At 32.8% G+C, this 17,138-nt stretch overlaps 1 protein-coding gene across 5 annotated transcripts in view; it reads left to right on the top strand.

Annotated features, from left to right (window-relative positions):
• The window catches only part of GRIK2 (glutamate ionotropic receptor kainate type subunit 2), a 343,246-nt gene that overhangs the window by 146,768 nt on the left and 179,340 nt on the right, over positions 1–17,138 (top strand). The window lies entirely within an intron of this gene.

Raw genomic sequence — 17,138 nt, 5'->3', positions numbered from 1 at the left:
AGTCAAGCAAAATCACCATGTCTCTTTTTTAATATTTTCTCTTATTCACTTAGATAGCTCTCTAATGTTTTCTATTTCATTTTTATGTAATTCTTTTTTTTAAAAAACATTTATGTAAATTACAAAGAATTCTACTATGATTTAAAGGCATTGTTTTGTGATTTTTGCATTAATACTTTAACTCCTTGATTTTTAACTTTTTCAAAGTAAAAATTATAGCAATTCATCTCACTAATTGAAGCTATATATTTTCGACATTGATCAAAAATGTAATTGTCTTAAAACATTTTAATGGTTACCAAGATCAGTGGCAGCAGTTACATTATCAGAAAACTGGGCTGTGGTCAATAAAATTATGGAGTGATAAAAACTGGAATAGAGCTTGAGGAGCCATTCTCATGGTTTTATTTTTTGAGGTGCTGTAAAGAAAGTAACATTCTTAGAAAAGATTGTGTTGTGATGCAGATGCTCATTATTGCTAGCATGTTACTGCATGAGACTGTACGTTACAGCAGTAGTTTTTCTCAGGACTGAAAAAGATAAATTCATACTAACATTCATGCTAACTAGTGAATCTTTTATGGGGATTGTTTATGAAGGTGAAGCATCAAAATGTAATTTGATTACATTTAGTTTTTTAGTTGATTACATTAGTTTTAGGTACTTGAGATGTACAAATAGAATTTAAAGCATATTTAAAGGCAAATAAATTTGACAAGTTTAAAGGGGTTAAAAAGATGTTAGGATCTAGCACTTAGCAGCAGAAAAGGCATAAACAAATGAATTTTAAAGAAATAGCTTTGGAAGACATAAAATATATGTGTGTCGTGACATCTTTGCATAAAGATCTTTCTATTCTCAGTGGAATAAAATAAGTCATTTTATTGACTGCCAATAGTTGTTAGGTTAGACACGTTTGACCTCCATTTCACTGTAGTTAATGTGTATTTAAAGTCATAAATACACTGAGGAATTAAAGATTCTGCACAGATATTGATTGCTGCTAAAGAATACTCTATTTAAGTGATACAGGCAGATCTGGAAAAGTTGTTCTATTTTCATCGGTTGCTAATGGTGGCAGTTTGTCCAGAAAAATAGTAGCAAAATTTTTCTTAGTAAGAATGGCTTTAGTTTGAGCTAAATAAATAAATGAATAATTAAAAACAAAACAAATGAAATAAAATAAAATAAAATAAAATAAAATAAAATAAAATAAAATAAAATAAAATAAAATAAAATAAAATAAACCTTTAACACCCGGATGTGTTTTAACATCTGAAAGTAGAGAATTTGCCAAATAAAAGGTGTATATTTCTTGGAGCAGAAACTTCAGACTGTAATTGGTTTCAAGTGGTATAAAATCAGGCACTTTTGGATCACAAAACCTCAGTTGTTATTTGAGTTACATTGTTTTTCCTCCAAGATTTCCACTATGTGCAGATCAGCTTAGACATCATGCCAGAGTTAGAACTGTCAATTTAACTATGACATTTAATTAAATTAAATATTTTATTTAATTCATAGATTCATATGATTCATAGATTTCCCCGTCTTAAAGGCATATTTAACTATCTCATTAGCATACCAACAGCATAGAAGAGAGTGAAAAATATTTTCTTGTCTCTTTGGAAGATTCCAAATCAAATCTCCAATGGTATAACCTATTGACTCAGTTAGAGAACGTTTTCCTTTGTGTCCAGGCTGCTGCTCAGAACAACTCTGGGAAGGGTGATGATTTAGCACACTTGAAAAAATTAGAGGCAACAACAACAAAAAATTCCAGTAGATTTTATTCTCCTGTTTTCAGATGCCAAATTTCATTTGTATGGGCTTTGAAAAAAAAAACATTGTGTCTACTTCATGAATTTTATCCTATTCTATTATTTAATAAATAATTTTAGAATAAAAATGTCCTGTGATATGGGGAGTTACCACAGTATATCCAGTTTCTTCTTTCTATCTCTCAAGTGTATCTCAGTATAAGTATTCAGTATCGTTAATTCTGGATGTTTTGTGTCAGAATACATGCATTTTCTTTATGCAAGCTTCTTGTGATAAAATGTTTTGCTTGTGTAATTATTCATTATAATCAAGTCGGTATTGAAAAAATATCCATAATGAACAGTGAATATTTTTATGCAGTCCTGTTGTAACATCTACTGTTTTAACATGAAGTCATACTGTAAAACAGAGGAGCAAAAGAATTTACTTTGGTATACCTGACTTCCTACTGAGTCTGTCCAAGCAGAACATACTTAGAAGGAAAAAGAGACACAATAAAACAATATAACTGTATTCCTTCACCTATATATGACAGTCATCATTCAAACCAAACAGATTATGAATAGAGTGATATAAGTTCAGAACTCTACTGTGCTGCTATTTATCTTCCACAGTGCTTTATGCCTCAAATCAGAACTTAGTATTCATAATTAAGGTGACCTAACAAGTTCTGATGCTTAATTAACACAAAGTATTCATTTCTAATTGCCTTTGCAATCATCTGATTTAGCTCTCTGCTTTCATCTTAGGCAGGAATAAGTGTGCTTTGTAGTAATCTGATTATTAATTCTATGTTTTAATGATCACTTTAGTAGCGGTATATGGCAGGTGCAGGGAAGCACTGTGATACTTGGATATACTATAGTTAATATCAATATCTGGTCTCCTCAGACAAATAATATTTTGTATCTGATACACTTTGTAGACTGTTGTGCAGAATGGAGCACTGTTATTTCTCTTTCCATTATTATTTCTCTTCTGCAGTTGCATGTCTGTTTTTTGCTTTTTTTTTTAAATAATCATTATTCTGCCTTACCTTTCTGGTCATAGTGTGTTTGCAAAGCTCCTCTCCAAAACAGAATGTATTTCTCAGCAAATGAAAGCCAGCTTTAGTTGAAATTGAGAATGCTGTTAAATACCAAGTTCAAAAATATAGAGCATTTTTACATACCGAGGATGGATTCATGGTATATTTTTGTGTAAGAAATCTTAATCAAATTTACAAAAAAAAAAAAAAAAAAAAAAAAAAAAAAAAAAAAAAAAATCCAAAGAAATTTACTTTGAAATGATTTTTGTTTTTTTTTTTTTAAATCAAAAGAATAGGCAGGGCATTCCCTCTGAAGAGCTGTCTAGGATATTCATTGTAAGCTAATCCTTTAGTATTATTCAATAAAAATGCTGAAATTATATTTTCTTTGGAATTTTAAATGAAACTGAGAGAATAATGTAAATTTTACAAGTGTAGGTGATTTTCCCTAAATGATTCTCCACATTTAAACACTCAACAGATTCATATATTAAATATATTATAGTCTTTGTTTGTTCTCTCTTTCCTTGGATCACAAAAAGACATCCACTAAGTAGCCTCTCAAAATCCAAATCCCACGATTCTCCTATGAAGTCTAGCTTATCTGAATGCTCGTCTTAGGTTTGTGGTTGTGAATGTTAATTTAATAGACTCAGGAGTTTTGTTGAATTTAACAGCAAGACATTCTATGATTCCATGATTTAATGCATGTTGTTAAAGGAAAACATGGTAGAAGCTATTAAAGTGTGATTGGTCAGCAATTGTTTATTTTCAGTAATATTAAACTATTATAGTTGAAAAATCCTGTAATGAATATGACTGGTGCTTAAATGCCATTTAAATGGTCAATTATAATCAGGTGAAAGAATCTGATAATCACCAGAGTGCTTTGGCCTGCTTTAAGATAAACCTCTTTGAATCTTATTAAAATAATTTGGTTAAGATGATACAGTAGAAAAGTATACTTTTTTGAAATTGTAGACTATAAAATAAGAGATGAATAGGATGAGAGAAGACTTTGAAATCATGGCACTTGCAGCTTAGAAGCTGCTAGAAAATGGAATTTTAAAAAGTGGTCCAGTTTTATGCATGATAAAAACAAAGCTTACTAAAGATTTAAATGAAAATGGAAGTACCTCCCACATAAGATATTTGGACAGTAATAATACTGAGAGTACCCTTCTACTGCTATCAAAGGACAAGTATTTGTCATGTTCAGTGTCCTACTGAAAAAAGCATTTTGTACAGTTTGAAACCATGTGTCTCCAGTTCATTTGATTGAAGTTAGGTGAGAAGAGTGATCTAAGAAGCATGAGTAAAAAAATACTGCAAAAGCTAAGGAAAAGATTTTAGCAAAGTGATATTAAAACTGAGCTCTTAGTTAGTTAATAGGTCAGGAAATCAGGGAGATGTAAAATTGGATATGTACACTATTAGTAGTACTAGTATTTCATATAATTATTATTATTTTTTTAATCTAATTTTGCCCTCTCCCTCTCCTTTTCCTGTTTTTGTTTTGTTTTGTTCTGTTTTTGTGTCCTGTGCCCCCACTCCCCCTCAAAATTCTTTGGTTACATTTCTCTGAAATAAAGCAAAACTTTATGATACATGCAGGATTTTCCTTCAGCATGCTTCTGAAGTTGAATGGTCAAATGACTTACTTCATTTGACCTACTTCCTCCTTCACATCAGGGTATGTCATAACTGTGCTAAGTCGTTTAAATAGTAGCATTATTATGATAGATAAGAATTCTCTACCGTGAAGAAGAAAGTTCTATTAAAATTGTTTTCTTTGTCTTTATAGTTACTTGGAGGTGAAAAATAGATTCAGTGCAAGTGTGACATTTTACTTGCTGAACTAGTGTTTTAATGAAGATTAGGTGCTTACCTACACATATTAAAAGATTATGCAGCTGCTTTTCTTCCTGCTAATTCCCTAGAGTATGTTTTGATTTCTTTAGAATAAGAAATGACTTCATATTTGTTTGTGTATATGATTTGATTTGGTAATCTCTTTAATTTAATGATGAAGTTATTTTATGGGATATGAAGAGGACTTTCAATTTAGTGAATAACTTGTTACAAATCAGTCATTTAATTTTTTTAACAGCAGGAGGATGTTTGTGAAACTGCAATTTCTAATCTGTACCTAACAAGAGAGAGGAAATTATATCTGAGGCAGCTAGCAGGCACAGTTGCTGGACAGAAGGATTTGATGAGAACAAAGAGCAGCTAGGATTCATGAGGGTGAAAAAATCTATAAAAGTAAAGAGAAATGTTCATTTCAGAAAATCAGCCTCAGATTGTGATTCAGAGCTTCAAAGAGGAGAGTTTGTTACCCAGACAACTTTATAATTATCCCTCTAGCAAAGGGGATTTTCTGGATTTGCTGAGATGTTTTCAGTAAAACAGTGTGGCAGCAACTGTGTACTTCAAAGAAAATACTAAACAACTGCTTATTGCTGCATTACAAGCTAGGAATCTCCCCTAGGCACTTTTAACTTCATGAGTTTAGGGATTGTGCAAGGTTTTGTGTTATGAGATGTTTTAGAAATGATATGTAAGATAATTTGAAAATTAATCTCATTTTAAAATATTTGACTCCTGCTTGTAGTTTTTGTTATTATTTTAGGAAACAAGATCTTTTAGAAACTTGTGGTCCTGTCCTTGAAGCAAAGATATGTCCAAGTATTATGTAGCATTTAGCAGAAATAAATTGCAGCTCCTGTGGAGGCATAAAATTCTACTATGTGTTTGAAGATATGTGCAGATATTTTTAAATATAGTAATCCTTATATTATGCTTGCATGTTAGAACTCTCCTGCTAGATCTTCCCAAAGTAACGGAGAGAAACAACTAGTAGGAAAATGTCAGAACTTAGGAACCTGAAAAAGCTTACACATAGTCTGTAAGGCCACCGAGAGCATGGATATTTTTTTGAAATAGGAATGTATGTGCCCTTACTCATGAAATATTCAAGTATCTGCACTGTATGAAATTTAAAGTCCAAGGACCTCAACCCAATAAACCATAATCACCTGTGTCCAAGAAGAGTTTTCATAAATGAAGCATTTTGAAATTCAGTTTTGTCATAGAATTATAGAATCATAGAATTACCCAGGTTGGAAAAGACCTCAAGATCATCAAGTCCAACCACAACTCATTCATTTATGCACTGCATTTATTGTAAATTTTCAGGAAAGGTGAACAAAATGGGGTATTACTTTTATTCTGTTTCTTTTTCTGTTATGAGTAAAGAATGCACTTGTTCAAAGCAGTGTAAGCAATGAAAGCTGGTAATCAGCAGACGTTTCTGTGAATGAACCATTCTAGCAACCACTTGGTCTGCAGTTGTAGGACATGAAATGGTGACAGTGGAGCCATGAGTTAAGGAACAATGCAAATCATTTAATTTCTAGAGTGAAAAGAACAGGAAATTTAGACCTTATTGTGTTCTTATCAGCTTCACAGTGGCACTGCCTGTTAGTTACCATTGATATGTACTCAACAGTATGAATTAAGCCTGTATTGAGGGTAAACTTCAGATCCTATGGAAATCAGAGTACATGTATAAATTGACTAGCCTTTGTTTTGCTTTTGCTACAGGTATCCCTATTTTAGTGATTAAATATGGTAATATACAATGTCTGCTCTGAAAATAATGCCTCCTATTTCATTATGTTGGACCATGAGGTCAGAGCAGAATATTGGAGGCATGGTAGTGGAGACTGAAACTACCTACTAATATTATGTCACATTTTGTTGGCATGTGACAGATGGCTGCAGAGGGGAAGTCTACCAAAATCACATCCAACATGGAAGTGTGTGTGTAGCAAAAGGGTGTAATTGAAAAAAAGCACCTGTTGACATTCACTGATTCTTGCTGAACGTTTATGGAGACAGTAGATATGAGCACAGTGAGGCGGTAGATGGTGCATTTTAACAGTGACAACAACGATGTGAAAGACAAGAAAAATTATGGATGGTCATATAGATTTTTATGTGTGTGTCATACAGGCTCTTGTTTATCACTGGCAAAAATGTGTAGCTAATAATGGTGACTGTTGAAAAATCATATAGACTGAAAATCGTACGTAAATATACCTCAGAATATTTAGATGTTTAATTTGGCCATAGTGTGGTAAACTATGCTCATTATTTCCTTACATCATGAAAGACATGCATGTGTTATGTTTTCTGTTACAGTTAATATTTACCAACTACTAGGCCATTTGACTCAGATGATATAAATAAACAAGCTTCAAGGCATAAATTCTTTGCTGAAAATGCTGGAAGGCAATGTGCCTGAATGATTTCCATTTCTCCACATATACATTGACTTGTCTAGTAAAATAGATTGCATCTTCATATATATAACTTTTTTCCTCATTTCACTGAGTTGCAACAAACTGTTTCTTTTTAGATGGGCTCATGTATATCAAGCCTATCTAGAACACCATGGACTCAATTTTAGTGCCTTCTCAAATACCACTGACTATTGTTTCTGGCCCCCACCCACTCTTCCAGAAGAGCACAAGTCTCTTTTAAATTCATAGTCATGTCTGCCTGCCTTCTGTGGATATGTCAAATACATTTGAGTATTTCGGATGGTACTACATGCCTTTATTTAGGCAGCTTAATCAAACTTCTAGCTAGGATTCTATCAGTGACAGTATTTTCCTCTTAAACAGTCCAGTGGTACTGTAGTGGTCACAAGCACACATACATTGAACAACCCGTAGGGATATTCAGTCATCAGCCTGAAACTGCATGAGTATACTTTCATGTCAGGCTGGAAACAAAATGTTCTTTTATTACTGCGTATTTTCTTTGTGAAGCTGAGGCCATTGCAGTCCTAAGCTACCTTCAGCATAGGAAATAGGTACCAAAATACTATGCTAGATGCAATGAAGAGAATCAACTACCATGTTGTAAAATAAGTATGTCAGGCATCACCTTTTTTACACTCTTCATACTCCCATTTCCCAAGTCCTGAAAATCTATCTAGTATATATAAAAAGTAGAAATAGGATATCCTATTTAAAATATTGAGAGGGTGTGTGATGTCCTGGAAATAAATACTAAAAAACATTAAAAAAAAAAAAAAAAAAAAGTCTGAATTTTAACATAACAGAATCATTTACTCAAGTCTGGTGGCAAAAAACTGTTCAAAAAGTTTTATTTTGTAAATAATATTCTATGCATGTAATTTCTCTCAACATTTATAATGAAAAAATCCTATTATTTTTCTTCTCTTATTTGTAGCAATGGATGTACTGGATATTTTCTTTTTCTATTGAGCTATATACTGAGGCTTGAGTTCAACAAAATGTTAAACACACTTTCTTGCTGAAAAATCAGTATAAAGGTTCTCAGTAGTCCTGTTGTTAACTGGCTGATGGCATTTGATGTGAAGTAAGTAGTTTGTCTAAATGGGTCTTCAGAAGTCACTTGTATGAAAGATAAAATTTTATGTACAGTACTTTGTTACACTCCTTCACACTTTTATTCTGGCAGAAGGCTGAGAATCTGAAGGTATTTCTTAATATGGAAGGCAATAACTTTTCAGTTTATTTGTGATAAATGACAGTTCAGAATATACCATTGTACAAATAGTCTGCACCTGATGATAGGATTGTTGTCACTGTTGCTTGTGTAAAAGATGAAATGCTACTCATTCTCAAAATTTTATTTCACATATGGATTTTCTACTGACTGTTTATACTTGAAATTATTGATTTTGCAGAATGCAGGTGTTTATATATTATATACTATATATATTATATATATATACACATTAATATATATGTGTGTATGAATATATATATTATACACACATGTATACACATATATATATATTACAATTCTAAACTTAAATTACACCTGAAGTTTAATGGTCAATAATAAATGATGTTTATCTTAGACTATTTTGGATTTCTTAGTCTTTTATTTGCTTAAAACAAAAAGCAGTTATTCTGATATAAATTTTATAGATCAAATTAGATTGTTGATTCATTCTAAATAAAGTAATTCTATCTGAAGGAATGTTCTTGTCTGCGCTATTGTTAAAAAGAAATTTTAATTGTTTATTCATCTTTAAGCAGAAAAACAAACAAACAAAAAAAAGCATTTCTGATAATACTCCTTGTTTTCTTGTTTTTGTTCTAATTTACTGAGCATTCTGCACACTGTGAATCATGTTTCATGTTAGTATGGGCATTAGAAGTAGGAGATCTTATGTAGCCCATATCACAATGTGTGTATCTAGAGATGGAACCAGGGATGATAAAGTTAACTACTGGAAGACTGCTAGCTTGTTTCACTAAGTTTCAGAAGGTCCATAGGGAGAACTGGCATACCTACACATGCCTTAGTGGTAGGTTTGATACAAACGTTATAGTTGGTAGTGTAGTGCTTTGTACTGCCCAGAAATGCATTGGCTTTTTCTGTTTTGTTGTCTGTAGACTGTAGACTGCAGATTGAAAATGAGCTCCTGAAGTAGATGTTGAGCCTCAGGGAATTAATTGGGTGATATATTTGTGTATTTATAAATTCAAAAGTCTACTGTAGTTGTCTGTAAAAACAAAGTACATAAAATTACATAGAAACCAAAGTAGTAGCTACTGTTCAATGAGAAAAATATTGTATGTTATTTAATTCTGAGAATTAAATTTATTTGAGGATTATTGATAGAATACATTTTAAAGAGGATGTATCTTCAATCTTCAGAATTTGCTGTGTTCTGTGAGTAATTGTACTCTGTTTCTGCCTCTGAAAGTGTTTTTTCACTTTAAGATTTCCTTTTATTTTGGTGAAAAAGAAATTCAGGAGAATGTCAAATACATAGGAGTATATGCTATAGGGTGGATATATTTACTTTTGACTTCTTTTCAAACACAGAAATGAGAACATATCACTTCATATATCAAATATCCTCAGCTTAAAGTTTATTCCATTATCACAAATAAAAAAACCCTGAGATTTATATTCATTGAAAGGGATGCTTCTTTCTTGGATGGCAAGATTTATTGGAATGTCTGGCACAGTTAGGTCTTAATAACAAACAATGGTTAGGAAATGCTTAGATTTGCCATAACTTTTCAATTCACAAGGTATACTAATTTTTCTACATTTGGCCTATACATTCATTAAATACTTGCCGTAGCTAAAGATGATCTATGAGGAACAACAGTATTAGCAATGTTGAGGTAAATAGTTAAACATGAAGATCTTGGAAGAAGATTCCTTTAAATTAAAAGCAGGTAATGAAGTCTTAAGCATGACTGTGTCCTATAAAGCTGTTACTAGGCTAATCAATAACTTATAAATTGGAGCAAAATATAATCATAGAATTGTTTGAGTTGGATGGGCTTTTAAAATCATGTAGTCCAATTCCTTTGCAATGAACAGGACAACACCATCAAGTTGCTCAAAGCTGCATACAGAATAATCTTAAATGTCTCCAGTGATGGGGCATCCATGATATCTCTGGGCAACCTGTTCCAGTGCTTCTCTGCTCTTATTGTAAAAACAAAACAAAACAAACAAAAAGGAGCCAACCTTTTATCCAACCTAAATCTACCCTTTTTAAGTCTGAAACCATTTTCACTTTATTATCTGAGCATTAGGTTTCATAGCTATTGAAGAAAAATTCTTTCAGACTTATCTGGGAATACAAATCAGCAACAGCTAGCCAACCACATGTAATGCACGATTTACTTGCTCTATCCTGAGATTATATGTTCCTTTCTCTTAATTTACAGAGATGTGTTTGTCTTTCCAGAACTGCTAAATTATATTTTTCTTTGAATTACGTAACTTGTGATGATTTTGAAATGTTGCCTAATTTTGGATACATTTTGACTTATTACAGGTCAGTAATTACAAGTAGAGTTCAATGTAAGATGTGTAGAAGATGTTGGGAAGTTACGCTTTAGGACTTTTTAATGTAGTACAAAGTTACTGTAGACATTTTTATTTTAAATGGTGAAAATTCCTTTCTGATATATATATATATATATACACGTTCTACACATACAGATACTTTCCACCATTTTTTTTTTAACTGTTCTTTTACTTCTTTTTCCCTAAAACATAAGAATATTTTTGTTTTCCTGGCTGATACCAGGGCATCAGTTGTTAGCAGTCTCAGTTTTTCCTGCAGAGTCTTCTGTATTAATTTTTATGGACTCATGAATATTTTACTACCTGAAGAAAACTCTCAAGACATTAATGCAGTTGTATAGAACTTGAGTAGGAAAATTAATAGCTATATCTGAAACTGTAGCACCCTACTCTACTTTCTTTCTTATGCCACTTAGTGAAGATGCTCAGACAGTATCTGTTCAAGTCAACCTATCCATATTTTGTGCAACTTGACAGAATTATCTATTCATATGTTGTAGACTGTAAACCCAAACAACATAGTTCTTGTCAGTGGCAGAGAGAATTCAGAGAAAAGTTCTAAACTCTTTAAAAAGTGGTAGTAGTTTTGTGTGTCAGAAGAGTAGACACAGCCCCAGATCTTCTGTTCTGGTAAGATCCTAATTGTCTAAAGAACTAAAAATATTCATGATGTTCCATAATATTATCAGATTAGCTAAAGACTGCACTGCAGAAACTGGTTGCTAAATCTCCATGGACTAATTTATTGTGATATTGTTCTTTCAAAATGTTTTTTCATTCTCTGGACAAGACAGCTGTTAGTCATCATCTCCACCATGGCCTTTGTTTTTGTTTCATAATCAAGCTCAATCTGTTTTGGAAAGACACTTTGTTGTTTAATGAATCAAAAGATTTTATTCATTAAAATATAATGTTTTTCAATTTAGGTTATGTTACTGATCTCAGCTGTTTTTTGTTTTTTTTACTAGGGTGCCTGATTAGATTGTATCATCAAATCATATCATAGAATAACTTGGGTTGGAAGGGACCTCAAGGATCATGAAGTTCCAAGCCCACTGCCACAGGCATGGTTGCCAGACACTAGAGTGATCTAAGTACAGTCACCTCCCTTGCCCTGCTGGTCACCCCTCTTTTGATGCAGCCCAGGATACAATGTCTCTTTCAGGCTGCAAGTGAGCACAGCACTGGCTGGCTTATGTTAAGTTGTTGATCAGCTCAAACCCCTAAGTCCTTCTCAGCAAGGCTACTCTCAAGGATTACATCTCCCTGTTTGTATACATATCTGGGGTTACCTCAATCCAATTTCAAATCTTTCTGTTTATCAAGATCCTTCCGGATGGCATCACTTCCTTGTGATGTATCTACCAAATCACAGAACTTGATGTCACTAGCAAACTTGCTGATCTGTCATAATACAATAATTTTTTTTAGTTTTTCCTGAATAAATGTACATACCATCCTATCTTCCAACTCTGGGTATTTTGTGATTGTATGGTTTCCATCTTGTATGTTTTGAGATGTAAACAGAAACACTGAGAACAAGAAGTAGCAGGTATACAGTTCCTTCAGTTCCTTTACTGACTATGAGGCTTTTCACTAAAGCAAAATTAAAGCAAAGTATAGTACCATATTATATAATTGAGTAACAGAAGTATAGAAGGTATAATCTGCATGTGTTCCTTTAGTTTTTTCAGTCCTGCATTTGGATCGTGTCAGACTTGTAAACCTGCTGAAATTATTGTCTCCTTGTCTCCTTTAATGTCTCTAGTACTTGTGTACTTGTCTCCTCTCTCTAATTTTTTTTTTTTTTTTTTTTTATGATAACATTTAACTCTAGTTTAAGGCCACACTTATTTATAAATACAATGAAATATCTTGAGTAGATTTTTGTGTAGTATTACCCGTGCTGGATTGTTAGTATCTGTATGACTCTCAGATATTCTTAATTCAATGAATTTCTGAGGCACTAGAGAATCACCAAGTAAAATAGTAAGCAAGAGACATTATTAGAAGTAAATCTTCAGTTTATTGCTTGCTGTATGGTCATATTCTAACATTTTTGTTTCTGTGAAAGTTAGTCATTTTCTTTTGAAGAAAATGGAAATAATTGGGTCATAGATGATTGATAGATACATTATTTATATGTCATTCTGATAAATACAAATAATGTGTGGAGAAATAAAATCATTTGCACTTGTACAGCCATTATGTAACAATCATTCATGTAATGGTATCAATTAAATACCCATTAAATTGGATCCAGGATGAAAGGTATGTTTTCACAGTGACTTGAAGAAACTCATGAAAAATCTCCACCTAAAGAATTAATTATAATTCATTTCTTTTTTAATCTACTTTATTTGTGAGATGAATCTTCATTTTTGGGGGATTACTCACTTGCTTTCTCATAGGTATTATGATTGCTTATTGATTTTTTAATAAGATGGTGTTTAGGAAACTAAGATTACCTGCTTTCCTCTTTTCTACAATCTGGTATTTCAGAAACTATCTAGAGTACTTGTGACTTTGAGTAGCAAGCATTCACTGAGCATATTGCACAAGCCTTAGTTCTTAATCTTGAACAAAAGAATTAAAAATGAATACACACAATCGCAAATACAGGATTCCTCCTTTGGGAATAAAATTTCAGTAAGCTTTGCAATTAAATGCTTACTTTACTAATAATTGCTTTTTCCTCTGACTCCTGTTCTCTATAGACAAGTAGAAGTAGTTTAAAAAATAAATGAAGAGGCAGATGTTTCTAATGAGGAAGAGAGAATATTAAGAAATAAACCAGTTTCAGATTTAGCTTTACTCTGATGGACAGTTAGCTAGAAGTGACGGAATTCTGTTGAAGTTATTTCCTACAGTGTTATTGCTTTTTTAGCAACATTTCTTTGTTTTGTACGCTGAACACCCCAGTGGATGTTGGTAGATAGCAGTCCAGAGTTGGTCTGAGTTTTCATCAGTCACCAGTTATTAAAAGCTGTTTCTAATGCCTATGTCCCCCTTTCATCTGTTTAAGCAAAAAATCGCATGGGAATCCCATATCTTTTTGAAATTATGATGATAATAATGATAATAATAACAGGAATAAAGTCCCAAACAGTTCTTTAATCCCATTGTAGACTTTTTTTTTTTCCTGAAACATTAAAATACATCCTCACTGACATATTATTTTTTCTCACTGGAGATATTTTAGGTAAAGTAGAAATAAGTAGTATTTAAAGTATTTGCAAAAATACATGAAAATATTTTTATTATCTTGGAGAAGAAGATGCTTTCTGTAATGAAATTAACAACAGAAAAATGCCCCCACAACTTTGTGTCCATCTTGAACTGAAACAGAATTTGTCATTTAAGAATGTATGTTAAGCTGAAAGCAAAATCTATTTTTAAACCATTTTATATAATTATTGATAGAAATTCAGACAGAGAATTGCTTCTAGTACTAAGAGAATTGATTAGTATGTGTTTGTCACAACATATACTCACAGCCTGAATATTGCATGAGCTGAATTTTCTTTTCCCTACAGCAAGTTTTAGATTTTATTAACCATGGTACTTCTGGCAATACCTAGATGTGCTTCTGAATTCCAAAAATAACATAGAAAATGGCTCTATTTCTTATCTTCTGCTTAGAACATTAAAAGCTGGCCCTTAAGTAATACACTGGATATACTGTTCCTGCCAGTAGTGTGAACCTGGCTTCAAGATTGATTTTGATTTTCTTCCATTGTTACAGTAATATAAATATCACTTTGAGCAGTAGCAGTAAGGAAGGCTTTTTTCCTGTGGATTTGTGTCTCCTAGGAGATTAACTAGTGTGTAGTCTGCAAGCAACAGTTGTCACTGAATTGTTTTTTAAACAGCTAGGGTATCTCCTCTGTGTGAATTCTCATGAAGTCCAGACTGATGAGGCAGCCATTTCCTCAGTGAGGTATTCAGTCAGGCTTCTTTTCATCAGGATTTTCATATTTGTGAGACCTCTGTCCTTGTATCACATCATCTGGGAAAAAAAAAAAAAAAAAAAAAAAAGTATAAAGAAATGAACTGTCCTTTTCTAGCATATTACCTCTCCACTGCTGTTTCTTTTTCACTCTTTCCATCCAAGTCTGGATGTGGCTCTGGGGATCATGGTCTAGTGGTTGGCAACCCACATAGCCAGGATTAGATGATCATTATGGTTCTTTTCAACCCAGACCATTCCACGATTCTACGATTCCTCTACTCAACTTTTGATGTCTGTTCACTTAAGATCTTTTCAAGAAAGTTTATTCTTATGGATTTTTTCCCTGTTTTAGTTATGCCAGCTATTTATAATGCTATATATAAGCCCTTAAAACTTGAATGCTTTAATAACATTGATAGCTATTTCTTGATTAAGTATACTATAAATCTGTTTCTTCTCTTTTGTAAATAAAATAAGCCTAGTAATGATAATAAAAGTATAAAAAATATTAAAAGTATATAAAATATATAAACAATTTCAGCAGGGGAGCCTGAGGAATGGTGGGTTTCTGGAGGGCAATAATCAATTATTCAGACCTAGTAGAACTAGAGATGCATGGTCATAACTGGCCAGTATTTTTATTTATTTATTTATTTTCTGAAATCACTTTCAGAGAATCAGAGAATCACTAAAAAATCATCCAGTCCAACTGTTCATCTATTAGCAATAGCTACCACTAAACCATGTCTCTCAACACAGCATCCAGTCGTTCTTTGAAAACTCCCAGGGTCAGTGACTCCACCACCTCCCTGGGCAGTCCATTCCAGTGCCTGACCACCCTTTCTGAGAAGTTATACTTCCTAATGTCCAGCTTGAATCTCCCCTGCCATATCTTGAAACCATTCCCTCTAGTCCTATACTAATGACATGAGAGAAGAGGCCAACCCCCAGCTCACTACAACTTCCCTTCAGGAACTTATAGAGAGCAATAAACTCTCCCCTGAGCCTCCTCCAGGCTGAACTTTCCCAGCTCCTTCAGCCTCTCCTCATATGGCCTGTGCTCCGGACCCCTCACCGGCTTTGTTGCCCTCCTTTGAACATGTTCCAGGGCCTTAATGTCTTTCTTGCAGTGAGGGGCCCAAAAGTGGACACAGTACTCAAGGTGTGGCCTCACCATTGCGGAGTACAAGGGAACAATCACCTCTCTCCTAGTGCTGGCAACACTGTTTCTGATGCAAGCCAGGATGCCCTTGGCCTTCTTGGCCACCTGGGCAATACAACCTGTCTTAAGACACTGCTCAAAACTATTACTCAAAACCTTGAATAATTTTATTTATTTATTTTTAATTTTTTTTTTTATTTATTTATTATTTTTTTTTTTGTCTAAATATGATGAGGATATCTAACAGAAGAAGTACTCACAGAGGATTCTGTTTTAGTAGGCTAGTAGTTTTTGGTCATTGTTTTGAACACTGAGAACTTAGATAGCTAAACCTATATGCCTGACAGAACTCTTTTCAAAGTGAGGAAGATTGAATTTCATGATACTTGCATATTTAACCTAAAACATTGCCTATCTTACTCAGCAAAAAAATTTTTTTCAAGCCTCTGTTTTGAACAAGTCTTGTATAATTAAATGGTTTACTTTTTTCAGTGCATTGGTATCTGTCAGTATATGAAGGTAAAAATGAAGTATATGAAGGGGTTTTAGATGATAATTTGAGCAGTTAAGAGTAGAATTAAACATTGTGCAATGGACATGTATAAAGGAGAATAACAGTCTTTGCTAGAATCCTTCTATGAACAACTTAAACAGTGGAAGCAATATAAATGTGATAAAAAACATATTTGTTTCTGTATTTTTCATCTGATATGTGAAAAATGCACTAAATGTTAGGAAAACAGAAAGCTATTTGAAGACAAAACTACATTTGGATATTACAATTTTAGTTTTTCTCCTGTGTCCTGTTCTGATTAGAATGATGAAAAGAAAAAAAAAAAAAAAAAAAAAAAAAAAAGAAAAAAAATCACACTGTATTTGTTTAGCTTATAATTTATGAGTTCATTTTTCCTATTGTACTTTGCTTACAAGTAACTATTTCTCTTTGGGCCATTACAAGAAAAGATCTGCTTTACTAATTACAGCACTTTTCTAATCTGTAGGCAGATTCAAGAAATATCTGTTGCTTGCTGACTAACCCCTTATGAAAATAATATACAAAGAAGACATCCAATCCTCATTAAATATAGTTCTGCTTGGCTGCTTTATGGTTTTAATAGGAAATAAAGGATAACTGTGTGAAATATGCTATCTGTTGCTTCATAGCAATATGTCAGTGATAATCCAGCAGTTAATAGATGACAAGGAAAAGAGATAGGTTCTGTAAGTGATGCTTTATTTTTCTATGCTTTAAAAGAACTAACTACATCATGTTCTCTTGAACTGGTGGGACCTGCATTTTAATAATAAAC

The sequence above is a fragment of the Coturnix japonica genome, chromosome 3 (assembly GCF_054131305.1).
Source record: "Coturnix japonica strain WE chromosome 3, WE-NBRP24, whole genome shotgun sequence".
Taxonomy (NCBI): Eukaryota; Metazoa; Chordata; class Aves; order Galliformes; family Phasianidae; genus Coturnix; species Coturnix japonica.
This window is presented reverse-complemented; position numbering and strand designations above follow the sequence as displayed.